Source organism: Equus quagga, chromosome 7 (genome assembly GCF_021613505.1).
Source record: "Equus quagga isolate Etosha38 chromosome 7, UCLA_HA_Equagga_1.0, whole genome shotgun sequence".
Taxonomy (NCBI): Eukaryota; Metazoa; Chordata; class Mammalia; order Perissodactyla; family Equidae; genus Equus; species Equus quagga.
In genome coordinates this window covers 9949766-9977572 of record NC_060273.1, presented here as the reverse complement: position 1 = coordinate 9977572, position 27807 = coordinate 9949766, and the positions used below count along the sequence as shown (strand labels likewise).

The window sequence follows — 27807 nt, the reverse complement described above, 5'->3', positions numbered from 1 at the left end:
CGTGGATGGCCAGAGAGGTGGCCCACCACAGTCACCCCTCTGCAACAGAGCCACCTGCTTCCCTGGCAGAGCTCAGACAAGGACCACCGGCTGACTCCAGCTCGGGGCCAGCCAACCAGCTGGCACAGTCACGGGCCACTGGAATCCGATTTCTCAAGAGGCAGAGAGACAGGGAAAAATGACATGGCATTTCCAGCCTCCAAATGAGAACAATGACCTCAACAGCTGAGAGCTGGCCAGGAAATCAGTTTTCCTGGTTCAGCCAGCAAAGCTAAGACTTCACCACACGGTTTCAATAAAGTCAAAAATTCCTTCAGATGCAAAAGAGACAGGCCTGGAGCTAACAGCCAGATGAGGAGTTGGAACAGCATGTCCTTGGTTTCCCTCCCTGACCACCAGCTGACCCCACATAAGGAGCGCTCCATGCAGCAACCCAAAGCAAGGCCAGAAGCATTTTCATTTTGAAAGGAGAGCTTGAGTTCTGTTCTGCAAAATAAATATATAAATAGCCCAAATAGACCAGGAGTTAGTTACAGTTATTAAATTCCCAGTGGTAAGCTGGACCAGGGATTCTCCGGAATCACTTAATGAAAGTATATCATGTACCTCGGGATTTTAAACACACACATACTCACATATGCACACAGCCCACACTCCACTGTTTGAAGCTATTGGTGGCAGTTCTCAAATAGAGGGCCTCCGAGGGAGGCCGGGCACGCTGGATTTTCAGACTTTCCTTGAGTTGCGGCTATACAACAATTTGCCCTCTCCTGGTCCCCAGAGGGCCTGGGAAGCAGGTGGGGAAAGGATGTGACGATAAAATGACCCAAATGACATCATCAGCTCCTACCAAACTGAGTGCCACACTCCTCTGCCCCTGGTGCCCGAGTCTTGCCTGCACAGCACGAGATTGGCCCGTCGATGCCCCTGGACCTTTGCACACACTGTTTCTTCTGTGTGGAGAGCCCTTCCTTCACCGTCTTCACCCGGCTGGCTCCTCCGGCTTCAAGGCTCAGCTCAGAAGCCTTCTCGGACCCTCGCCCTGTGGGTAGGTTTCCTCCCCTCTGCTTCCACAGCGCCCTCCTCTTAAGCCCCCCGAGCCCTCACCACTCTGCACTCCCATCGCAGCTTCCCCACTAGACTGGCTGCCCTCCAAGACCAAGAGTCCTGCCTCCTCACCTCCGCCTCCTGGGTACTCCACTCAGGGCCTGGCACACAGCAGATGCTCAATAAACATTTGCTCCATTAATGCATTAATGTGTCTACTTCACTGAACCTTCAAACCACATTTTTAACCACGAGCCATGTCTGTAACACCAGTACCACCATCAGCACTACTAGTACTCTTACTACTATCAACAGCAATAGCTGGTGTTGACTAAACACTTACCTGTGTCAGTGCACTAGGATAAGCACCTTATACAATTCTCCTGTAATCCTCCCAACCACCCTCCAAGGCAGCTCTACTTCATGGGGGAAATGGGGTCTAGAGAGGAGAGGCAAGGAGCCTGAGGTCACACAGCTAGTGGCTGACAGGACAGTCTGGCCCAAAGACCCATACTCCAAACCATCACTGCGCCAGGCTTGTGCACACATCAGTCACCCGTGGGCCCCTCTCAAGCTTTTACCATATCCTACAGCACTTATGCTAAAACTTCTATAATATTTTCCACTACCCACTTTTTTACTTTGCCTTGTCCTAAGCAATACAATCTGAAAAATCAGACATTTGATGGGTTATATTTTCTAAACCTCAGTCAAATAAGTATAACTATGGACATAAGATACATCCCTCTGTACAGCAAGCGAAACCACCCTGCTTCCCAAACTTGGGAACACGGCCCGGCACCACAGTGCCCCCTCTGGCCAGCCTGTGCACAGCCTAACCTGCAGCCTCTCGTGGAGCATGTCATTGGCTTCTGAGGACATATACGGAATCTAATCAGTACAGGTGGGACACCGTGCCAGGCACGGGCGGGGGGGGGGGGGGGGGGGAGGAGGTGCAATGAAGGAGGGATACACACATGAACAGGATGCATCCTAAGGGGCAGCTCCTGTTTTTGTCTCAGCCAGAACAGTACCAGGACCTCCACACCTGTTTTCTCCCAGGGTGCTCACCTGGGCACTGACCTCTCCACCCACCTCACCTCAAGCGATGAGTGTGTAATTCGAGGCTGATTAACCAGGATGTCACTCTCTCCAGCAACAGAGACTGACTCAGGAATGGGCACACATTTGGTCCAAAGGCAAGTCAAGCCAGAGCCTTTTATTTGACTACTGAGAGCTCAGCAGCTCTGTCTTGACCATTGGACATAAAACCGAGAAGATGGCAGGGCTGGAACTACTGTGGCCATCTCATGCCTGCCAGTGGAAACTCTGTCTAGGAATGAGGCCCACACAGAGATGGGAACAGAGGTGGACCCTGGATCCAGCCATGCCTGAAGCCAAAATCTCCCTGGATCATGGGATCTCATGAATCCCCTTTCTGCTTCAGTCAATTGGCACTAGATTTTCTGATGTTTACCATCAAGAGCCCTAAATGATACACAGCCCTTCCAGAAGTGCTTAGGGAATCAAAGTTTATTTTTAATATTTGAATGATAAAAATAAGCCTAGAAAAGTAGGCTTACAAAAAATGTTTAGCTGAGTAAGCATTCAGAAACTAAAGGACAGACAATTTTGACATCTATCACTCTTCCCCTTTCCTTAGGCATAAGTGAGCTGACGAGCAAGTTATCTTTTCATGCCACTGAATCGCTGAATGACTTGACAAGCCATAGATGCGCCACCTAATAAGCAGAAAGCACAGTGTGGTAAGGAAAAAGGTATCTGCAGATGGGGTGTCATTCAAGCTACTCTCCACTTCAGCACGAATACCCAGAAAAACTGTGTTTGCAAGGTAGACCGAGTGATAATGGCTCAAAAGCAGAAACACAGGCCTACTCTATTTATACTCACTTCCAGGTGAAACCACGTATTTTCCTCTTAATAAAAAGGCAATATCTCTCCAAGTTCTGAGAAGTGTTTCCTTACCTATTCCTCAAAGGACCGAACAAGGCCAATTCTCGACTCTTTCACATGGTGGCTGTGCAAACTCAAGAACAGCCGTGGGAGAAGTGAGTCAAAAAAGCCTGAATAAACACGCTCCACATGAATTTCACTGCCCTGAGTGAGAAAATCCCGTGATTAAAGACAAGCCAAATGCTCAGACGGCTCGTACAGCTTTCAAATGCCAGCCCACTCCAAAGTGAGAAGTTTAAAAAAACATTACCAACCAAAAGGGAACACACTCGTAAATAGTACTAAATCTTCTAAAGTTGTAACACCAGGCGGGAAGGAAGGACGTAGGGGCTCCACTTTGAAAAGCCTCAGACCCACACGATCACGGATTCCCAAGTACATCTTATAATCCCCGTTACACAGCCACCAGCTACAGCACAACAGTAAACTGGCACACCCAGCAGCCTATTAACCAGGAATCTCGATTAACTGGCAACTCTGTTTCCCGACCATGATGGGGCTCCGGGCAGCCTCGCCAGCCTCATCTTGTACCTCACTGCCCTTCACGCCCTCCTCCCCTGTCACACTAGCCTTCTTTACATTCCTTACACACCTCACACTCATTCTCACCCCGGGGTCTTTGCATAAGCCCTTCTCTCTACCTGGAACAGTCTGCCCCAGATCTTGGGAGAGCCGGCTCCTTCTTATCTTTCCAATCTCAGCTGCTCTGTGCCCTACCTGCCCCTCAAAGGGCTCTCCTTGCTAGAAAAGCAGCCACCCCATGTGTCCCATCGGCTTCACCTCAACCATCTGTCACCGCGCCTTCAATCATTACACTAGCTGAAATCTTATTTTTCACTTATTTGTTACTGCCTCTCTCCTCCTCATCCCAGCCCGCTGGAACGTTCACATCTGAACACATCCTCTCCTCACCCATACCTGCTCAGCCTCCTGCACCACAGAATGCTACCACCGTCCATCAAGCCAGAAACGCAGTCCACGTGGGCCAACTGTGCATTCTCTCCCGCACCAAGTTCCAAGGCAGAGGGCAGGCCCCAGCCCTGGCTGAGCATAAAATTCAGCTTTGACAAATATGTATCCTCCTGAGACTAAGACCCACTCTTGGTGCGAAGCTTCTAAGCAGCCTCCCTGTCTCCTGCTGCTACAGCCCCCTCCAACCCATCTTCCATACTGCTCTCAATGAAAACGCTTCTTTCATCATGTCAGGTCTTCCGTTCAGCCTCTTCAGTAGCCCTCCACTTTCCACAAGACAACGACCACCAAACCACCAAGCACGGCACAGAGGACTCTCGCCATCTGGCCTCTGTCCACTCACACTCTTCTCTGGTCACTCTGACCGTGGGCTGCAGAGGCAGTCCCTCAAACACACTATACCCACTCACCCTTCTCGAAAAGCCTTCCTCCCTGCCATCCCACCTTGCCCACCTGCCAAACTCCTACTCATCTTTCAAGATGCAGCTGGAGGCTTCCTCCCCGTGGAGGCCAGTACCCAACTCTCCCAGCAGGGTGAGCCAGTCCACCTGTGGCCACTTGCAACTCTCATCAGAACCAACAGCTGTGTTGTGCAATAAACACACACTTGCTCGTCTGTCTTCCAGGGCCCCCAAGGGCAAGGACGCTAACTTATTTTACCACTGTTGCTACTACGCAGAACAACACCCTCCACACAGCAGGTCCTGCTGCCTATTTTTTTGTTGTTCTTTATTAGCTTTATTGAGATATAATTTACCTACCACAAATTCCTGCTCTGCTTGTTTTTGTAAGTCAAGCTTTATCGGAATGCAGACATGCCCATTTGTTTCTTTATTCTCTGTGGCTGCTTTCTCGCTACCACGGCAGACTTCAGTGGTTGCAATCGAGACCATACAGCTTGCTAAGCTAAAAATATCTCCTCTCGGGCCGAAAATCTCCTCTCTCTTTGCAGAAAATGTTTGCCAAGCCCTGGTCTACTTAGGGGAGCAGGGACACCCTGGGCACGGCCAGCCAACCAAATACAGGATGGTTTTGGGGATCAAAGTGCTATAAAGAAAATACATCATGGTCCCAGGAGAGAATGAGGAGGAGGGTAGACAGACGAGGGCCCCCTGAGATGGTGACATCTGCGCCAGGTATCCTGAGGAGTAGACACACCAAGATCTGGGGAAAGAGCATTCCAGGAGGGGAGCAATCAAGTGCAAAGCCATGGAGCTAGATCCAGCCTGGCGTTTCGGTCACAGCCCAGCAGAAAACAGACGGCACGAAGCGGGAGAACACTGGGGTTGATGAAGAGACTCTTCACAGAAGGGCAAGGTGAAGAGAAGCCAACAAGCCATGGTGACGGACTCAGGCTGACAATGGCAGACAGCCCCCGGGCCCCCGCTCCTCCAGGTCTGAAAGGGGAAGAGAGGCAGCAGTTACCAGAACCCAGCATGACAGGGGTGGACACGTGGGGAGCTGTGGCCTCCAAGACAGGCACAGCCACCACCAACCTGGGAGGGAGCCAGAAAAATCAACACCCAACCTTGCTTTCCTCCTGCCAGCACCTCCCATTGACCTAACAGGCCAACCCCACCGGAAGCTGGGAGGAGGAGTCCATCAAGGTGCATTTCTTGGGGTATGAAGCAAGGTAGAGAAGAGTGGACAGTAAATCCAGAGGGGAAAACAGTCTCCTGTACATGTAGCATCGCTTGTACATCTGAAGGCCAGAAAGGAGATCAACGTGGCTTCAGGTGGGGCCAATGATACCAACCTCAGAGAATGTGGTGAGGGGCCAGATATACATACCCTTTGGGAGGAAAAGTGTTATGCAAACGAAAGGTGAAATTATTATTACTGTGTCTCTGTCGAAAATGTAACCCGGTGTGTGCTTTATCAGTTATAACATATGGGCATTCCTGAGAGGAATTAGGAAGGTCAAAGGAGGATGATTTGCATATCTTTGAATCACACGTACATTAACTGCTCCCAGCATGAGGCCGGAAATGAAAGCAAGCAACTTTCTGGTACTTCAGACCCGAAGAGAAAGTCCATCGTCGTCCCCACGTTGATGTTCCAACGTCATCAAGAAACAGGGGATGGCACTAACGCTTGCCACCAAGTTACTTTTTAAGTGCTCAATAAATAGTAGCTGTTATTAAAATTTGATTTTGCTTAAAATCCCCATGTACTTTTTGCTACTTTATTAAGCTCTCAATTCACTTTTTTTGTGAACTCACAATTCACTCTTTTAAAGTATACAATTCAATAGCTTTTAGTACATGCCTAAGTATATACAACCACTACCACTAATTCTAGAACATTTCATCACCCCAAAGAGAACCCTTACCCACCAGCAGTCATTCCCAAATGCCCCCACCCCACTCCCCGACAACCAGTAATCTACTTTCTGTCTCTATAAATCTGCCTATTCTGGACATTACCTATGCATGGACTCATAACAGCTCTGAGTTATATTTAATTGCTTTGTTCAGACCATTTCTCTGGCTGTGACCTTTCAAAGTTGGTGGGCTGCTCAGCAGACACATAAGCCCCTCTGCCCTGTAATGCGGGAGGCAGACCCAGAGGCCAAAACAGATCATGAATCCACACCAAACTCCACCCAGGTAATAGTTGCTTCCTGTGATAACCTCACATCCCTTCCTATGATGGCCACCTGTAGTGCGAACACAGTGAGGAAGGGGCGTGGAGGCAGTTCCTAGTCGTCAATTGTGGACATCCAGCCTCGCTCACATCATCACAGCCTCAGTGTTCTTCCCAGGTGTGACAAAGCTCTTCATCCCCACATGGCCTCAGAACCATCTGTTTAAGACCTTTGGCTAGTCTGTCCTTTCTTAGGGTTCACAGAGAGAAGAAAGGTAAAGAACAGATTTTCTGATCAGAAGTGACTACCTACATACTGGACTAAGAAGGTTCTGGGGATACAGCAAAGAGTGCAGCACTTGATTAATAATGTCTGCCGTGGGCATGGGATGCAGGAGTAGCAGCAAGTGGTCTTGTACTTTCATCCCTCCCTTAATTAATACACCGCCACGTCTCCAAGGAGACGTGACCCATGGGGCCTGGAGTCTCACCAACAGCTTTGGTGAAACTTCAGCATCATCTTTAGAGAGAAAAGTTTAGTCCAAGACATCTAACACCAAAGCCTAGCAAATGAAATGGCAAGAGTTCTCCAGATCCTCTTCTATCGGCTCCGTGCTGGGTGCTCTGATTACTAGGAACTGGGTCTCGCCTCTGTTCCAAGCAGCAGCCAAACCCACAGGGCACTGAGCCATGGTCTCTGAGAGAATGGACGGGTGGGGAATGCAGCCAGCTCCCTGTGCTACTCCGCAGGCTCTGCCTGGAACCAGGGATTAGGCAGAACCGGGGATTAGCTTGGCGGGGAATCGTCACACACTTGTAGAGGCGCCAGCCATTGCTGGGAGCCAAAAGAAGCCCTCTGTGGGACTGGTGTCCTCAACAGGGGTCACTTGGAAGCTTCAGCTGGGCTAATTGCCAAGATGATGAACAAGATGTGCTCTCCACCAACACCCACACCATATTAATTTGAGAGCTTTCCTGACAGGAGGACAGATCTGTAACCAGCAGGCGGTTGCAAACCCCATTCTCCATCCACTCCCCATGATTAGAGAAACAGCTCAACCCCACAGACAAAGACAATTTTTGCTTTGATTTGGGAGCAAGTCAACAACAATTTACTGAGCACCAACTGGGGAAAGAGGGACAGAGGTCAACATTAATTGCCAATAACTCTGTGCCGAGCATGGCGCTAAGGGCTCCGTTTTGTTTCATCCTCACACCCCCATTTCACAAACGAACCAAACAAGCTCAAAGGTGCCCGAGGTCACACAGCAAGAAGTGAGGGAACAGGACTCCAGCCAGGTCAGCCTGACCCTCAAGTGCACACCACCCTGTGCCTTTTGGCATAGGTCCGCTCCTGCGACAGCATGACCAGCAGAACAGGGGAGGCCACAGGGCTCATGATCACTCCATGTCTTCACGCTGCCATGGCCACGCCGGCAGGACAAACTAGAGAAGGTGTTCGCAGACACCCAGCTCAGTCTATCCTTCTAGTCTCCATCTAAGCACAGCACCACCTCTACTTAAATGCCTCTCAGACCCCACAGTCTCTCCCCAAGAAGGAGAAAGCAAGACCACCTTTCACTGGAAAAGGGGGCTGCCAGCCAGGCCACCAGAGGGGTCTGGGCTCCTTCAACCCAAGCCAGATCCTCTCCTCCCTTTCTGAGGACTCTATCATTGGCTCACCTCATCCTTGTGCTCTCAAGAAGATGAACGTTCGGGAGCTCTTAATGTTAGCTGTTCCTTCCAAAGGCTTGACAAATTGTACGTGTTCTTCTGAATCACCAACTGAACACAATATTTTTCTACTAACATAATGCATAGACTATTTCCAAGCACTCATAGCCACATAATCACAAACCTTCTACCCAAATACATGTCCTCCTGGGATAGAGTCTTCTCTTCCGATCAGCGCAGGGGCAACAAGGAGCAGGGGGCCTGGGGAGGGGAATGGGCCGTCAGACAGCATGTCAGGCCAGGGGCGGCCAGCAGGGAGAGCCATGGGTGGAAGGCGAGGGTGGAGCGTGGAAGGAGGAGGGCAAGTCTGGTTCAAGCTGCGTGCTTTCGTTCGTTCCTCAGATAGCAAAGATGCCAACCACCTGCCGTGTGTTAGGCATGGGGCTCAGGCCTACGGATGAAGAGCCAGAGCCGAGGGAGAGACGGGATGCCCTCTCACAGGACTCCGAGTCTAGTAGAGGAGACAGACTCTAATCAGAGATGCACACAAACAGGTAATTATACACCAGAGGAAGTGCTGTAAAGATGAGACAGCCTGCCAGAGTCTCCACCAGAAAAGCTGGCTCCATCTCAGGGTCTCTGAGGGTACAGGGAAGCCAGCTCCCCCCCAGGGTCTCAGAGGGGAGAGATGGCCTGCCCCATCTGGACCATTGAGGCCTGGAGGATTGGTTTCCACCTCCAAAAATATGTTTTTTCTCCCTCTCTGGGCAATTACAATGAGCCTGCTGCCCAATTCCCCCCAAAATATATTTTAGTCCAGTGCTCTCAATTCTTTTAAGGAAGAGCAAAAGAAACAGCCAAATTTCCAATTATTTATATGTCAAAATCTGTGAAAATAAAAAAGGACTTTCCATCTAATTGTTCTTAATGCTATAATATAACTTTCCCCAATAAAACACCTCCCAGCAGTTTAACCTTCAAAGCGAAAGGAAATAATCTCCATAATTCAAACTCAAAGGTAGGAGAACAGAACTGGAACATACCAGATAAATTGCCTTCTGTTTTTCTTCAATTTAAAGCTCAACAATTTGTCTTCCTGTCACAATGTCTTGCTACACAAACTTTCTGGAAAAGGTGCATTCGAAACCTCCCCATCAAGATGCAGCGAAAGGCAAAACATGGGGACTGTCACAGGCTTTGGCCTGCGCTGGAACATGGCATGAGGCTGGTTGAGAACTTCTGAGAGGAACAAGGCAGAAGGTTCAGAAGCAGAGGGTGTTTTGGAAGATGAAACGCTGCCCCCATCCCCACCCCTTACAGCTGAAAATGAAGGATGTGGCACCTTTCTAAAGAATCATTAACTCTGACTGAAAACAGCCAGGGCTGGGACCAAAAAAAACAACCCTACAGTGTATGCAGCAAAACTACAGTAACAGACATGACAGAGAGACACTCTGTGACAACCACACAGTGCACAAGCCATCCTGATGGCCACAAAGAGCGGGTGTCGAGGGCACTTGACAACAGAGTCTGGAGGCAGGCAGGGGTTCAAACCCCAACCCTGCCACTGTGTGCGTGACCGTGGGAGGGCTGCTTAACCTGTGAGCCTCCTGTAAACTGAGAAAAACCATAGCACCCAGCTCACAGGCACTGTGAGGAGTAACTGAGCTGCTGTGTGTGACAGCAATCCCTGGTACACAGAAAACACTTTAGGAAAGAAAAGAAAAAGACAGCTATTAAAAAACGTTTGGCCCGTAATTAACGGGCGGCACCTGTTCCAGGGACCTTCGCCTCCCGGCCTGACACAGTCACCAACTGTGTGGCTGCTCACAAAAAGAGGTCTCTGTGCAGGACACAGAAAGGACAGGGGGTGAGGAAGGCCTTGCCGCCCACTAGTTTGGTGATGTTGGCTGACCCCATTTTAGGCATGAGCAACTTGGGGCTCACGGAAGGGAAGTGCCGCACTCAAGGTTACGCAAGGAAGGGGCAGGGTTCCAAACGGCCCCGCTCTGAGGCCCGGGCACAATCCACGACGCCACACCGTCTCCTCTCCAGATGGCAATCTGAGGGAGAACCTGGGAATGACCACCTGTTAACAGGAAAGAATTACAGAAACCACGGGTTCTACAACATAGTGTCTACAGTGTGTTACTCCTGGACATAATAGCTATCCCTGCCAGAGCTTCTTCCAAGAGCCTGGACTGTGCCAACACCGCAACTATAAAAAAAGAGGAGAAAGGAAAAAGGAAGAGAAACTCCCTTCACAGCACTTTCTCCCCAAAGAGGTGAGTGCTCCGGGCTTCCAGGCCACGCACTGTCCATTCACCGGGAGCCAGGCTCTGGGGAAACAGCAGTGGCCAAGCAGGCCTGGCCCCGGCGCTCGGTGAACTGCCGTCCGGGAGTGGGAGGAGGTCCACATCAGCCACCACCAAGGAATGGACAAGCATGGGCAGGTGAGGAAGCGTAAAACCAGAACACGCAAGAGAAGATGGCTGGAGGAGAAGGGGGGCCCTGCTTCAGACAAAGCTGCCCTCTCTCCAGACAGCAGAAGGAGCAGCCATGCAAAGACCTGGGGGTTACGATGTTCCAGGCAGAGGAAAGAGCGAACACCCTCAGTGGCACGGAGGTGGGCACAGGTCAGAGCGCGCAGGGCTTGCAGGCCACGGAAAGAAGCGTGGATTATTTTTCTGAGTGCAACAGATGGTTCTAAACATGAGAGTGACACAAGTTGACTCACACTTTAAGAAGTGAAATCAGGGGCCAGCCCCATGGCCAAGTGGTTAAGTTCGTGCACTCTGCTTCGGCGGCCCAGGGTTCACAGGTCCGAATCCTGGGCGCAGACCTACACACTGCTCATCAAGCCATGCTGTGGTGGTGTCCCACATAGAAGAACTAGAACAAACATTACTGGGGTTTTGAGGAGGAAAAAAAAGAAAAAAATGAAGATTGGCAACAGATATTAGCTCAGGGCCAATCTTTCTCACCAAAAAAAAAAGTGAAATCAGAATTGTTTCAAAGGAGGTTACTATAAAAATCTGAGACAACCAAGGATCTTTTAATTTAGAAACTAGATGATACCAAGGAATTGGTGCTATATTAAATGCATAACAGTGCTGCATGTGGTTATGGTTTTTAAGTTCTTGTCTGTTAGAGATTCCTCTACAACCAGTATTTACAGGAGATATGACATCTGGGATGTGTTTTAAGAACTCCAGCAAAAAACCAAGCAGTGAGTGGGAAGGGATGGTGAAACAAGAGTGATAAGATGCTATTAATTGCTAAGACTGGGTGATGGGTACACGGAAGTTTGTTCTACTAGTCTATCTACTCTTGTATGTATTTGGAAAACGCCATAATAAAAAAAAGTAGAAGGAGAAACATAAGCAAACAAATCTTAAAAGTTCCCGGAAGAGGGGGAAAAGCCACCTGGGCCTGGTCAAGGTCTTCTAAAAGCCAAGGACACAGCCTTATTAACAGTGAACTCGGGAGGAAGGCCCAGGTCACATGCTGCCTCACGCACAGCATCCCAGGGCATCCATCTGCTAAATGACCGCATCTCTTACCCAACTGAGCAATGTCCACTGCAGATAAAGGAGCCAACACAAATTAGCCCCAATCTGCACAAATGAACCAAAGTTGCACCTGTGACCTACTGGTGACCCACGGACAACCTCCTCATGAGCTTGGGGCCTGCTGACACTGTGACCATGGTGATTACAAAGGGATGTGGGCTCACACACATGATGAAGAGGCGATTACTGGGCACAATTAGCTCATCAGCTGACGTTCCAGCCCTAATAACCTGCCACAGGGCACAGGTTTTTAAAGTTGTGATGCTGACTCACTGTTCAAAAAACCTGCCACTTACGGGCTTCAGGTTAACAAAGGATGCACAGGCCCAGGAAAGAACTAACCATCCTCAGTGAAAATGCTGATGTCAGCAAGGACCGGGTTGGATCTGGTCTTCCACTTAGAGGAGCTTTGCAAGTACTCCATTCACATCTTGTTTACCTCCCCTCACTCCTCCTGGGAAGACAGACAGTAATCCAAGAAGAGAACAACTAGTGTCACACTCATCAGTGTTGATTCTACCCTCTGTCTCACCTGCCACATCTTCTCTCTGGAATTGCTGGCCCTGCTCAGATGTGACCAGTACCATCTCTGGCCTGAATGGCTCAAAGAACCTCTAGCCCAGACTCCCCCTCCAAGACTAGCCTCCTTCCACCCAGTTCTCCCTAAGGGAAATGTCCACAGAACAGACCTGATCGATTACTCCCCTTCCTACAGGCCTTCACCAGCCCCAGTGTCACAGAACCGGGGCCAGACTCCTCACTGGGGCCTGTGGAATCTGTTCCCAGGTTATCCTTCCAGAACCTTCCTTAGTCATTCCCCAACATACCCTGGACTCCAGGACTCTGTGCTGCAGCCATTGTGAGCTACCTGCAGCTTCCTCGGCACATCATTCTCGTTCATGCCTCTCTCCCTTTGCACAAACTGTTCTCTCTGCCTGGAACACCCTTCTGTGAGCTTCTGGAACACAGAGACCATGTCTTCGTAATCTTTGGATGCTTAGCATCTAGAAACCATACTTGACTAAAAATGGTGATAAAGATCAGGGGATAATATATAGGCCTCCATTTATTAACATCCTAGGCATCAGACCCCACGCCACATTCTGTATTATCCCCATTTTATAGATTTTTAAAAATTGAGGCTTATGGAGGCAAGGTGACTTGTCCAAAGTCAGCCAGCCAGCAAGGGCTTAACACACTTAATACACTCAAATCAAGGGATTTGAGCCAAGGTCTTGCTGACTCACAAGCCATTCTGTCAGTTGCCATGGGGACAATGTGATGTACCGATGAGCAAAGAACAGAACCTAAGCTACCTTGTCTCTCCATGTGAGTTTTTCTAATGACAGTTGACTATGTACGAGGCACTGAGCACAGGCCACTATACGCCTTCTGAAACACCTGTTCTTCCCTTCCTCAGTTTTATTTAGGGAGACAATGTACCCTACCAAAGAACAAAAGCCCAAGTCTCCGCATCCCTACCAGAGTAAGTCCAGGCCACTGAAAAATGTGACCAACTGTTTGGAGTGACGTGCAGATAACCTCCTTAAAGGAAGTCGGCACACACTCTTTTTTTCCTTCCTCTGCTTCATCCTCCCTGCTGCTTACAATGCAGACGTAATGGCTGGGGCTCTAGCAGCCAGCTTAGACCATGAAATGACCTTAGAAATAAAAGCCCAACAGAGCAGAGAAACAACACAGAATTGACAAATATTCAGCTGTTCATTCAGCAAATTTCTGAGCTCTCCTATGTGCCAGGCATTGTGCAGGCCCCTTGAGACAGATCCATCAGTGAACAAACGAGATGAAGGGCCCTGCCTTCAGGAGGCTACAACATAAGAGAAAGAGGCAGTAATAAACAGTGATCATAAGGAGTAACACATTAGAAGATGATAAATGCTACAGAAAAAAAGAAGTTGGAGAACAAAATAGGGGGACCGAGAATGCACGGAAGGGGAGAAACTATACTATAAAATCTGAAGGGCAAATGAGTGAGTGAGGAGAGAAACAAGATCTAATAAGACACGCTTAACTCCGCGCCCAGGGAAACCCCCTTGGGAAAGGAAGCAGCCTCATAAGATGGAGAAGGGATGTGGAGACCATCGGCGGATTGAGTTCGGCCATAACACCTCTTTACTCCATGCTACCAGCAACAAGAGAACACGGGACTCAAAGGAATTCTGTTCCATCCTAGATGATCATTTTGTAACGGCCTTTCTGGTGTGGCTCCCAAGGGGATTTTGTAGCACAGTAGGTGGTTCTAGGACCCCAGCCTCTCCACTTCAACCCGTGCAGCTCAGCTCTCAACAAGGTTACATTTAGAGCTTCCCAGTAAGACTGCACTTGAAGAAACAGTCCTTCACTTAAAATAAAACACTTCTGTGACGGTTGGTTGGCGGCAGGAGCCACATGATGGAAGGAAGAGTGCCTCACATCTTTGCATTGTCTGTGTTTGGCACCCAGTACAAACTCGGTGAACTTTCGTTTGCTCGGTGAACAAATAAACCTTGCAAACTTCCCAAATCACTAGACTTGACAGTTGCCTCTCTTTAAACTGCATTACTGTGCTTGCCAAGAATATCTCCCCTCCGCTGAGCTTCCTGTTGCTCCCCTCCTGGGCTCCAAAATAACAAGAAGTTGCTTGGCAGTGATGTCATTGCCACTGTCACCGCCTGCAGGGCATTCACATGCTGGCTATATTTAAGACCCAGGCTTCATGTTCGGTGACATGGAAATTGCCACCCTGTGAACCGTACCGGAAAGGCAAGGTTTGAAAAATTATTTTCTACGAATAACCAGGTTACAAATTCTACCTCTCCCAAGGAAAACAGGAAAAGCCAGGGCATGAAGCTGAGCAATGGGCTCCAGCAACTCGGATTGGCTAGGTCCGCTGGTGAATTTCAACCATTTCTCTCAAGCAACACGAACACTGACACTCACTTACGAGCATCTCTCTTCCAATTGTTCTGCTTTTCTGGGCTCTTCGGTTATCCCTCAAAACCACTGTTATTTTTATTTACTCCTCTAGATTTCTCTACCTACTTCTCATTAGAACAGACAGCAAATGGAGCGTTAATGAATGGTAAACACATTTCCCTCCCCAGTGGATAATTATCATAGCCTTTTAATTAGAGTTCTATCGCATTTAAGGGTTGGTAATTTTTTTATCTCCTCCTGCTTCTGTGCTTTGATAGGGAAAAGTGATGGGCTAAAGCGATGTTTCAGACGCAGTCTTCCTTTTCCCTTAGCAGCTGCATATTTTTTGCATCTTGATGAACCACCCAAGCCCGTGTTTGGTGCACATTTTGCGGAGAGCATCTGGCGCCAACTACTAATGGCTCTGACGTTTATCCATTCAACGTGGGCACGTGCTTCAAAATGCAGATGTTCATGCAAATATGCCTTGCTGCTTACTCCCTGAAAATTTTAGTTCATCAACAAAACCTGAGTCTTTGATGGGATTCTAGAAGCAATAGAGAAAATAAACAAGCACATGGCTTTCTCCCTTATGAGATTGCTTTAAGAGATGCCACCATACCCCTGCTCTTCCCTATTTGTTCCTGTCCATGTTTACAGAGAAAAATATCTAGGAAAACTTACATTGACCACAAAATTCTGAAAGAGTTGTGAAGGAATTTATACAGCTCTCCACTCTTCGGGGTGTTTGAGAAGGTGCGTCCATCATTCTAAGTTTGGACACTAACGCATTTGGCGTTTCCATTCTCCTACCTGTGGGAGATTCCCACGTCTCTACTCCCAAAAGAGAAATGGGCTGGGAGATCATTCATGCCAAGGATACCTTCACCTTCCACAGGCGCAAAAGGAGGAGCCAAGTGGTGATGAATGACGATTAAACAGGCTCAAGCCGCTAGTCGGTGGGTCCTCCTGCCTCACCCTGGAGCAAGGACACAGAACTTGTGCCATTAAAACACTCATATCCTTTGCCCTGTGATCTCATTCCTGGGAATACATACTGAGGAAAGAAACTGACAGAGGGAGAACAAGTTACAGATATGAGGATATCAACTCAGCCTTTACCTACAATCTCAGAAAACTAGCAGCAGCCAAAACACTAACCTACGAGGAAACCACTAAGCAAACTGTGGTGTGCCCTACAGCCATTAAAAATGACAATGAGGTGGGCCCTCCACACACTGCTGTGGGGGCATCCAGTGAAACCTCTTTCTTGGAAAGGATTTTGGCAATATGACTGAAGAGCCATTACAGATGCTCATACTCTAGGTATCTAGATTAAGAAAATGATTTTTTTTTTAAAAAAGGAAGAGCTTTACAAAAAATGTGCTCAAGTAGATACTACCCCTAAGAATGGGGAAGAATGGTTAAGAAAAAGAAATGATGTGACAAACAAGGGCATATCCAAACACAGCACTCCACATGGCCAGCAAAAGTGATATCCATGTAAGCGAGGAACACGAGGAAATGTTTACGATCAATGTTAACTGCTTTCAAAGCAGACCACTGACTTACAGATCCAGAATGATCAGAATTATGTAAAATGAATATATACATAAACTGGAATAAAATGCCTCATAAATAATAAATAAACCACGTTAATGGTGATTGTGTCCAGGTGGATTTTCTTCTTTAAACTTTTCTATTCTTCCCAAACTTACGGATTGTAACTTGTACATTACTTTTATATTCTGGTGGGGAAAAAAAAATCTCTATTTAAACATAATTTGAAATCTACATAGAAACACAAGAAAACGTTATAAAAAAACAGACTAAAACTTGCATGTACACACTAATGGTGGTATAACTATATAAAAATGGTGCTTAAATGGACTAAGAGCAGAAACAGTTGTCACGCTAGGATCATGAGACCTGGGACTCTTTTCTCCATTTGGGGTTGTTACGTTGCTCTTACAACTTAATTTTTTAAAGCGTGAAAACAAGAGCTTTCTCAAGAAACCTCAAGCTGGCCAGTCATGGCAGAATTCCACCCCAGAATCCCACTGGTGTGCATCTTAACCTGAAAGCATTTAACTCAACGTCAGGGGAGCAAAGCAAGTTGTAGGATGACCGGCTCCTGTTAAAAGCTCACATGCAGATCCTTCAGGACCCACCAGAAGCAACCCTCATGTTGTTTATAGTTCACTTAAAAATGAAACTGAAAGCAAAAATGACAAATGTTAATAGCGCTAATTCTTGTAGTGGCTCATAGCATTCTTTGTATTTTTCAAAGAAGCCAAGCAAAAGCTAACTCCCTAGCTTGGTTCTGAGATAAAAATCACAAAGTGCCTTCACCTTTCTAAGAGCACAGGTGATTGCAAATAACCCAGCTGACCCTTTCAAAATCATTACCAGCTTTCTGTCTGGGCCCTTGCTACGCAGCGTGGTCTAGGAACCAGCAACGTCGGCATCACCTGGGAGCTTGTTAGAAATACATGACGTCAGGCCCCGCCCAGAGCTGGGGAACCCGAGTTTGAATTCCACCCTGATCCCCAGGGCCTGGCCGGTGCGTTAAGGTTTGAGAAGCGCTGCTCTCAACCACCAGTTGTCACTCTGGGCCACCCAGTGGAATGCCCTGAGCAATGTGGGTCTCACCTCCTGAGAGTCAGACTCAACTGGCCTGGAGGGCGGCCTGGACACAGTTTCCAAAGCTCCCCTGGTGACTGTATTGTATGGCCACGTCTAAGCAAGGCATTTAGCTCTTCAACCTGGAGAATTCTTTATTAGAAAGTCAGCTATATCTGAGCAACAGCAGGCTGGATGAACTCCACAAAATGGCCCTCTGCAGCCTCAAATGCAGGATCATTTACTTCAACGAAACCAGTAAGAGGAATCGCGGCTGGCTTTTACCAAGTACTTACTCAGGGCACCCCCTGTGCTTAGCACTTTTCATGCATTGTCTCTTGCGTAGTGTCTGTAAGGGAGAGACGATTATCCCAGCTTTCTAGAAGGGACGCATTAGGGGTAAAATGGCCGTCTGAAATCACACGTCTGCAAGTAGGAGAAGCACTTGCATGACCCTCAGAGCGAAGGCCTCCTTAAATTTTGCACCTGAAGCACCTCGCTCCCCTTACCCTGGTCCTGGTGAGAAGTAGGGCTCACATCCAAGGCTTGCCCACACCATTACACCACACTTCCCCCTAAGACCCGCCATCTCAATGGCAGCACAAGCAAATGTCAGCAAAAAGGATAAAATCTTTGTTTCTATCTCCCTCCGTCACTTTGAGCGTGCAGAGGGCAGAGTCAGCTGCATCTTGTTTATCTGACTGACGAAGCTTAACACAGAATAGATGTTTGATGAGCAAATGAACAAAAGAGTATTAACTACCCATCCACCCTTCACTGAATGTCACTAGCATTCAACTTCAGGAAAACCAGCTCCCCCTAAACCATCTCATCTCCTGCTCTGACACGTGTGTCTTGTACTCATCCCGGTCCCACCCCATGCACTCAACTCTCCTTGGCTGCTCTGGTGCAAGTCATTAAAGACCTGTCAGCTGCTGACAAGGACGTGCTAAAGAATGACATAAAGAATGACAAAGAGCACAACTCACTCAGCTAATGAGACCCAGCCAAGTGAAAGAGCCAGCAACCCTGGGGAAGCAAGCTTCATGCCCAAGGAGAAGTGAGGGCCAGGAGGGCCAGGGTGGGCCGGGACAGGCAGTAAGAGCTCAAAGGATAATTCAGTGTGGTCAGGGTTCAGTCCCTGGGCAAGGATGCTAAAAGAGTGAGGCAATTGCAAAGGGACCGGAAGGCTCCTGAACACAAAATTCTGATGGTACGTTTGCAAATAGTGTTGAAAGTGAGAACACTGGGGAAAGGGCTACAGCAAAAATTCTCACTGGGGACCGTCCTGCCTTCTGGAGGTGTGGGCACAGTGGTTTTAACAGCTCCCCTGGTGACTAATGGATAGCAAAGTCTAAGCAAAGCAAAAGTGTAGAGACACTTTTGATCATCACAGTGATGGGTGCTAGCAGCATTTAGAGAGGGGGCCAGGCAGACCAGCCGTCCTGAAAGGCAAGGCAGTCCCACAGCCAAGAGCAACGGACACCCTGCCACACTTTCAACTGTCCTGACAGCCTCCCTGTAGGTGGAAAACTTGTTAATGATCTGAGCCTGCAATCTAATTCATGTAATATACACTGAATATACTAGTTCTTATTATAGAATCCACCCATGCTCTGCTCTTTCATTTTCTGTGCCTCTTAAAAAGCATGCCTTGTGATCTTCTTACCGCCGTTAAATCCAAACTTGTGCATTATAAGTAGGTTCAAGCGCTTACCCACATCATGTTTTCTAGCAATGCAGTGCCCGGCCAGTACATACGGAAATCTACTTTTTATTATGTTACTTTTCTTTTCTTTCTCCTTCAAATTAGAGTTAGGGTGTTATAATGATTTTTTAAAAATTAGTTAAGTAGATAGAGTCTATTAGCTATGAATTTCATTTCAGGATAGTAAAAAGGGCATTGCCAAATATTTGTATAAAAAAAGGAATACTGGGGCCAGCCCAGTGGCATACTGGTTAAGTTTGTGTGCTCTGCTTCAGCGGCCTGGGGTTCACAGGATCAGATCCCAGGCGCAGACCTACACACCACTCAGCAAGCCATGCTGTGACGGCGTCCCATATACAAAATAACAGAACTACAAATCTAAAGCAGCAAAGTAGCTGGATTCAGCACTTGCTAATGAGGTCAAATCATTATCTGACATTAAGATCCAATCACGGAAAGACACAAAAGAACACAGCGCAGAGACATCGGACGACTTATCAGAATGGCTGAAGTCCAGATTTCATGGATCACACAGGAGGGTTGGCTCAAGAGCGACAGCACAGCACCTTTACTTTGAGAAGCCTAAGAATCCAAACGTCAGGAGGCCATGAGCCCACTGCAGGGGTGTCTCCTGTCTTTGTGTACCTAGCATTCACACCCCATCTGACAGGAGGAGCGCCCCAATTCTCCTTTTGAGGGAACGCAGAAAAAGGAAAAGTTTTCCTTTTTGTCACTCATTCCTACTCCATATATTCTGGGTGAGAAAAAGCTAGCTACCTCCTGGCTCCAGAGGGGCACGTCCCCCAGGCCTGGACTGTAAGAACGATGCATTCCACTGGGTAAATCAGACTGAAGCCCAGGACTTTTGGACTTTCGGAGGTTTCTGGAAGCAGTGCTCTCCTTCCACTAAGGATGCCAAGCTGACGGGATTTTGCTTGGAGCTGCTGGGGAACCTTTTGTCACAAGGGAAGAGCAGGTCTGAGAATGAAGCTGCAACCAAGGGAAAAAGATGGGACACGGAAAGACACAGGTCCAGCCTGACACCCCTGGAGGCTCTGGACCCAGCTAGACAGAGAGCTCGCTCTTCTAAACTAGAAAGTTCACAACCCAATCAACCGCACTTTTCCATGAGCCAGTTTCCAGTGGGTTCCCATCACTTAATACTAAGCTCTCACGATCTACCTATCTTAAGCGGTAAGATTTCTGTGGATGGCTAAGGGATTTCCAGAAAGCCCCAATTTCCAAAAAGTGACCCGAATATCATCTCCAAGCTGAAGATGCCATTAGCAGGTCTGAAGCTAAGCTCACCGTGACTTTGTGCTGACAGGAGGTGCTACCCGCAGAGAGCCATCAGGTGTTGAAAGGTTGGCATTTCTCAATGAGACTAGGACCAAGTGGCACTGTCACTCATCCCATGGTCCCTTCACTCCCTTATTTAACCACTACAGAGCACCTACTGTGTGCTGGACATTGTGCTAGTTGCAAAGGAGAAGAGGTAAAAGCACAAAAGCATGGTCACTGCCCTCACAGAGCTTACAGATTCAAAGGGAGACCACACAGACTCATGACTGATACTAACACCATGGAGGGACACTGGTTGCTATGGAAGTACAGCACGGAGGGACCTGACCTAGCCCGTGGTCAGGCAGCAGATGGTAGGCAAAGCCTTCTGTATGAATGAATGTTCTTGATGTAGCAAGACAGAGAAAACCCAACTCAAACTGGCATAAATAGAAAAGGGAATTTAGTGGCCCACATAAGTGGAAAATCTGCCTTCAAGAGGAGATTGATTCAGCAGCCCACTGATGTCCTAAGACCCAGTTCCCTCACCTCTCCTCTCCATTCCAAACCGTAGCATAAGCCTCACCCCAAGGCTGTCTCCCCTTCATGGTGGTAAAATGGCTAAAGCAGTCTTTACTCTCTCACAGCACATGGTCCAGAAGAAGGGAGTCATCCCAGCCACCCAGTGACCAAGGGACCATCTTCCTCCAAAGTCCTAGCAAACCTCCAACTATGTCTCCATGGCCAGAATGAGAGCGCATGCCCATTTCCTGAACCAAGTCCCATCACCACACCCAACTGGGTCAAGCCGTGGTGACCCGCACCAGTCACTGTGGAAAGGAGATGGAATTATCTTGACCAGATTTGACGATCAGGGCTGAACCTTGGTGCTTGGAAGAGTTCAACCCCTACCACCAACCAAGGAAAAAAAAATCATGCCACGGCTGATATCCCAGTGCGGGAGAAACACAGGGGAGGGCTTCTAGGAGACAGCACACTGTCCCCTGCGCCAACACTTCTTCCAGTGAAAAGAACCCCGCTCTTCCTCCCCAACTCTCAGTCCATAAACGTGGGCTTTTTGCATCAGACATGAAGCAAATATTAACTTTTTGAAAGATGCACAGACAAAAACTGGGCCTTATTTCTGGTCTCTGCTCAACATGAGAGCAAAGTTTTGTTGTTTTGTTTTACATAACGGATTTGATATTCCTCCAGAGTATGTTTCTTTTACCAAACAGAATTGAACAACGGGGACTTCATAAAACAAGGACAAATTCTCCCTTTTTCCATCTCATGTGCAACACTGCCATCTTGGCTTTGGGACTTAATCCCAAGTAGTTTCCATGGCTCCACCAGCACTAACATAGGGATGGCAAGTTCTTGGCCTGCTTGCTACCACTTCCCCTTTCCAAGTCCACAGCAGACATTGCTAATCAATAACAGCACTTCCTCCTGTTGAGCCCAGATGAGACCCCCAAATCCTTCTCAACCCAGAACCCCAGGCAGCCACCCCCAGAATTGGCAACAGGATGAAACTTACTGGTTTTCTCTGTAAGAGACTATTTCCCAACTGAGGATTGGTGATGAAAAGGTCCAGACCCTCAGTTCCAAAGGCCATCCCTAACCTAGGACAGGCTCAGAATTCAAACCAGTATCTTTTGTGTTTGAGCTTCTCAACTCTGACCATTTGCCGCTTATGATTAAAAACAATCAATGGCTTTAGATGGACACTAAAGAAATTTACTATCCTTTTTCACAAAAGGCATAGTCTTCATATTTCTCCAATGATTTAAAAACAAAAAAAGGCAGAGACTGAGCCTCAGGGCAGAAACAGACTGAAAGCCTCACAGAAGGCCGTTAAAGGTCTCCTGGGGGACTAGCTGGAGTGATGCGAGCAGGGCTCCCAAGGCCCTTGGTCCAGCCTTCCCTCACAGATTGTACAGTACAATTCTGTCTCACACGCAAGATACTGTCATGGCAGATCAACGCTCTGCAGCCCAAAAGGGACATATGCTGGGCAGGCAGGGCTGGAAAAATAACACCAAGAGGAGCTGAAGGTCAAAGGAAGGCCTTCATTCAAAGGCTTCCAGACGCTTGCTGCAGGGGGAAGCTGGAACAAGGAGGATCCATGAGCTCTGGCCTAGCCTCAGCATCCCTGGCCACCCATGGCCAAGGCACCAAGTTGCCTTTCTTAAGAAGAAATCAGGGAACATCCACTGAGCATTTATGATGGGCCTGGAGCTGCGCCAAGCACTTTAGGAGCATTAGCTCATGTAAGCTCCACAATCCTATGAAGAAGGATAACAGACATGATTTGTGTGCCCGTTGCCTGCCCTGGGGACCCGGCAAGGCTGTCAATCATGGCCTCTGCTCACTGCTGACTGCAACATGCCCAGCGAGGAGTCTTCCGGAAATGTTATATAGGGACATCAGGAGGAAGGGCCTGTCTTTGGATCCTGCATGAGGCTTGGGGCTAACAGAGGCCATCTTTGCTGCAGAGGCCCTACCTAAGAATGACACTAACACCCAGAGGACACAGAGCCAAGAGCAGGGGAGAGAGGGAGCGCTGGCCTCACCCGAGCACCTGGGTCCCACGCTGCCTGAGGAGAGTGACCAGTTTCAGCAACACAAAATTCCCGTTAACCCAAGCTAATTTAGTTTGGGTTTATGCCACCAAAAGCAAATTATTATTATTATTATTATTATGCCCCAGTTTACAGACGGGAAAACTGAGATTTAGAAAACTAAGTGGCAGAGCCAGGACCTGAGTCTCTGTGCTATTTCCCTAGCCAAGGATTAGACACAGCCCCACGAAGGCCAGCAGTAACCAGGGCACACCCGCACAGCATCCTGCTTACCATCACCTCACGACAGGGACCGAGAGAACCCCATACCACCCGCCCCCTTTTACATTTTTAAACAAATGAAGACCCAGAGGCTCAGGGGGTTAAGGCAATGGGCCCTAGTCACACAACTAAGAACAACACACTCCCATTAGCACACCAGAACTCCTCAGTCGGAGAGAAAAGCTGTGCCAGAAGATCACTAGTAAGGCTGGTCCCGACACGAGAGACAGGAAGAGAAGACCTTGGGCAGTGCTCTGAAACAACCAGCGGGTGCCCCTCAAGACACTGTCTGCACCCCCTCGGTGAATCAGCTGAACTGGAACTTCCTTCATGGACCTGGCAGGCTGACTGTTGAGAGAGCAACTGTTCTTAAGCACAGAAAACACAACTCGCCCCAATCCCCTCGTATCCCAACCAGGAAGCCTGGTTAGGCAGGACTCTTAGGATTGTAACTGAGAGAAAAGCAGTCACAAACTGGCTCATGTAACATAAGGAATTTATTGACTCACAAAACTGAGCAGTCCAGAGGAAAAAGAGCTTCAGGGAAGACTGGATCCAGGAGATGTAATTACGTAATTGGGGCCTATTGAATTCTCTCTCCCTCCATTTCTCTCATGTGTCATTTGGGGTCAAGATCTTCCTACACAGTGGTAAAAACAGCTGCCAACAACTCCTGGCTTACATTATAGCCTCTCAATAATGCTAAAATTGGCTCTTATCAGATCAGCTTGGCCACATTCCCTTCTGTGACCCAATCACAGAGGCCAAGGGATGGAACAAGCTGACTGTCCAGGCCTGAAGCACCTGCCTTGCTCTGGAGCCCAGGTGGGGCAGTGAAATGGTCAGTCCCACCAAACCACATGGACAGAACGGGGAGGATGAAGCACTCACCATGGAAGATTGGGGTAGTGTTTCCAGGGAGAAACAAGCCTGGTGGGCTTGGTAGGCAGCCTCCAAGATGGCCCCCAATGACCCCTGCATTCACGTCCATGTGTAGACCCCTCCCACACTGAAACAGGGTTGAACTGAGTGATAACAGAATATAGCAGAAATGATCATATATCACTTCCAAGATTAGGTGATAAAAACACAGTGGCTTCCAGTTTGGTGTGCTTTCTTGCTCTTGGGTTAGTCACTCTGGGAAGCCAGCTGCTGTGTTATGAGCAGCCCTATGGAGAAGCCTACGTGGTAAGCAACTGAAGCCTCCCACCAATACCCATATGAGTGAGCTTGAAAGTGGACCCTCCAGCCCCAGTCAAGCCTTCGGATGACTGCAGCTCTGGCCAACAGCTTGACTGAAAACTTATGAGAAACTCTGAGCCAGAACCACCAGCTGAGCCATTCTCAGATTCCTAACTCACAGAAATTGTGGAGGATCATAACCTTTCATTGCTTTAAGCTGCTAAATTTGGAGATAATTTGTGACACAGCAAGAGGTAACCGATACAAGGAGCAGAAACAGAAAGTGTCCCCCCAACAACCAACAATTCTGTTCACTTGCTTCCCTTAACGGTGCTTCTCATGTAAAGGCGTGTCCTCTTTCTGTGAACACCTGTCTCAAGGCTTGAGTTTTCGTAATTCAGTAGGAAATAAGGCAATCGATTATTTAGGGAATGAGACTTTCCTACCCTGAACTGCTACTGATTCTAAGGCCTCCACCCAGGAAAGGGCAACTGCATGGGGCCACACAAGGGCTGGGCTGGTTATATGACCTTGTTCTTGGTTAAGCCACGATAGCACGAAAGGAAAGCCGTTAATTTTCAGCAAAGGAATGTGTAATAAAATGCTTAATTTGTTCAGGGATGTTTCAGTCTTACAACTGTTCACTCAGAGCCAGTGAAACACACATCCCCACAAACACTTTCAGTAGTTCACATTTTGGGGTCTGAAAGAGCCTAGCGCTTCATTCTTTCTGCACCATTGCTGTTAAAATATAACTTTTCATTAGGTGAGGTTTCTTAGTAACATAATTATTATGCTAAAGAAAAATGAGAATGATAGTCAACATTGATTGAGCCTTTGTAAAGCACAGCTGTCGAGCCAGCATATGGTCTCTCATTTCATCACGCACCACTCTATGCGGGGAGAGTTTTCTTATCCTCATTTTACAACTAAGGAAACTGAGACAGAGAAGTTAAGTAACTTGCTTCAGGTCACACAACTAAGAAGCAGCAGGGGCATGATCTGACCCCTGCAGTCCAATGCCCGGATCCGTGCCACAAACCACGAGGCTAAACCAGCTGCATCATGAAATCTGCCACCTGAACACACGTGGACCTGAGAACAGGCAGCCCAAAGGCACCCACACGGACCTTGGCCCCAGCCTGTGACCCTTTGCTGCCCCACCCTGCCTGCACCCCATCAGTGACGGCCCCCCAGCCTCCAAGCAACAACTGGCCATGCAGGTCCACCATCTGACAACACAGGCAGCTACTCCTTCTGTGGCCAGAAGCAGGAAGAAAGTTCTGACAGCTGGCAGAGGTGAACTCTGTCTGGAACATGTCAGCAGAAGAATTTTTCAAAACTTACTCATCCAGCTGCTCGGTTTGCTTTCCTTTTTTCTCCCTCTGAAGTATTTTCCTGTTTTATGGATGTTCCTTCTACCTGCAAACTGCAAACGTCCAGGCCTTAAACGCCTTCAACTCCCAGCTATCAATTGTTTAAATGGGGAGACTTCACATTATAAAATTGCTTGGTTAAGAAATTGGCTTTTTCTATCCCATTCATGGGCTAAAATTTTCCCAGGAATGATCATATACTAAAATGCAGTTATAACAGCTGACAGACATTCCTCTCGTTAGTCCTCTCTGGTGGATAAGACGACCCTCTCCATTTCATAAATGAGGAAATGCATGCTTGCGGAAGTCAAGCAATTCACCCAGAAACACACAATTTGCAAGCAATGGAGCAGGCACTGGAAGCTAAGCTGACTCCTAACAATCCAAAAATGACAGGGAATGTATCTCTCTCTCTTCGAGGATTCAGAACCAGTGTCTCAACAGCCCTAAGTCTTTATTGTGAACAAACGCAATTAAGCCACAGAACCCTAGACTGGCCAGGTAAAACGGCGATCCAGGTGAGAAAACGCCAAATTTGGCACCTATTACTGTATTTATCACAGTCATATAGCTGTCTCTGATGCTGTTGAGATGCCATTTTAAAACGTGAAGAAAGAAGCTCGAATTGAAATTAAATATGGGATCCTGGTGCCAACTTCCAATTACATATATGTGACAATTAACATCAGTGCCACTCACATCACCTGGCAGCACAACGATGGGAAAAGATGCAGCTGTAAATTGACTTAACTCTGGACTCCCCTTGCACATCCACAAGACACATTCACCTCCTGTTCTTATTTAAAAGTAGTTTTAAAGAACCACCAATGAACTATTTATCTAACCTAAAACGGGAAAAAACTACAACTCAGATGTCCAATCAGAAACAGCTATTCTAATATGATGCCACATCTAGGTCTATAAAACACTTAACATGAAGCTGATACGGAAACAATAAAAACTGCTTAAGTGGAGGGAGGCAGCCTAAGTAATGACATGCTATAGATTTTAAGTATAGTCCATAAAAATATGTTCACATGTCAACAAATTCAGTAAAAACGCATGTTTTTATGGGAGCTGGGATTTTTTTTAGATTCTCTTTACAGTTTTCTTCAAGAAGATATAAACAAAGTCACAGAAAAGGAAATAAAGTGGCTCACAAAAAAAAGCAGGCTCAACCACACTCTTAACTAGCAAAATGCAAATGAAAAATATCCTGCCGGCACCGTTTTTCATCTGGGATATTATCAAGACCCGAAGCAGATCGGCCCCTGTGGGCGGGGCTGTGCAGAATCAGGCTCTCTAACCCACCGCTGTGGAAAGCACGTTGGCTCGGCCCCCGTGGAGGGCAGGCTGATGATCCGAATGCCCTCCAACTTAGAAAAGCACTACACACAGACCCTGCAATTCCACCTTCAGGAACTTTTCCAACAAATATACTTATATAGGAACAAAATGACAAGCGCAAAGGTTATTCGCTGTGGCATTAGAAGCAGCAAAAGACGAGAAACCTCAATGCCTGGCTGTTGGCTCACTGGTCAAATAAATTCTGTGCAGTCAGACAATGAAATATCATGAGCTATTTAAAAGATGGTGATCTAGTGGTTAAGATCCAGCACTTTCACCCTCCTACGTTAGTTTCCAGTCAGGTTTGGAACCACACCACCTGTCGGTGGCTTGTCATACTGTGGGGGCTTCATGTTGCTGTGATGCTGAAAGCTATGCCACCAGTATTTCAAATACCGGCAGGGTCACCCCGGGGGCACAGGTTTCGGTGAAGCTTCCAGACTAGACAGACTAGGAAGAAGGACCTAGTCACCACTTCCAAAAAACTGGCCATGAAAACCCTGTGAATAGCAGTGGAGCATTGACTGATAGCGCCGGAAGGGGAGAGGATGGTGCAAAAAGACAGGCAGGGTCGCTAGGAATAGGAATCGACTCGACGGCACTAACAACATTAAAAAGCTGAGAGCCCCATGTACACCAATACAGAACGATCTCTAAGATGTAGAGTGAGTGAGTGTAGGATACATGACCATTTTGCATTAAGG

General features: G+C 47.8%; 1 protein-coding gene across 7 annotated transcripts in view; it reads right to left on the bottom strand.

Moving 5' to 3' along the window:
- SNX29 (sorting nexin 29) overlaps positions 1–27807 on the bottom strand; it is a 505847-nt gene that overhangs the window by 353405 nt on the left and 124635 nt on the right. The window lies entirely within an intron of this gene.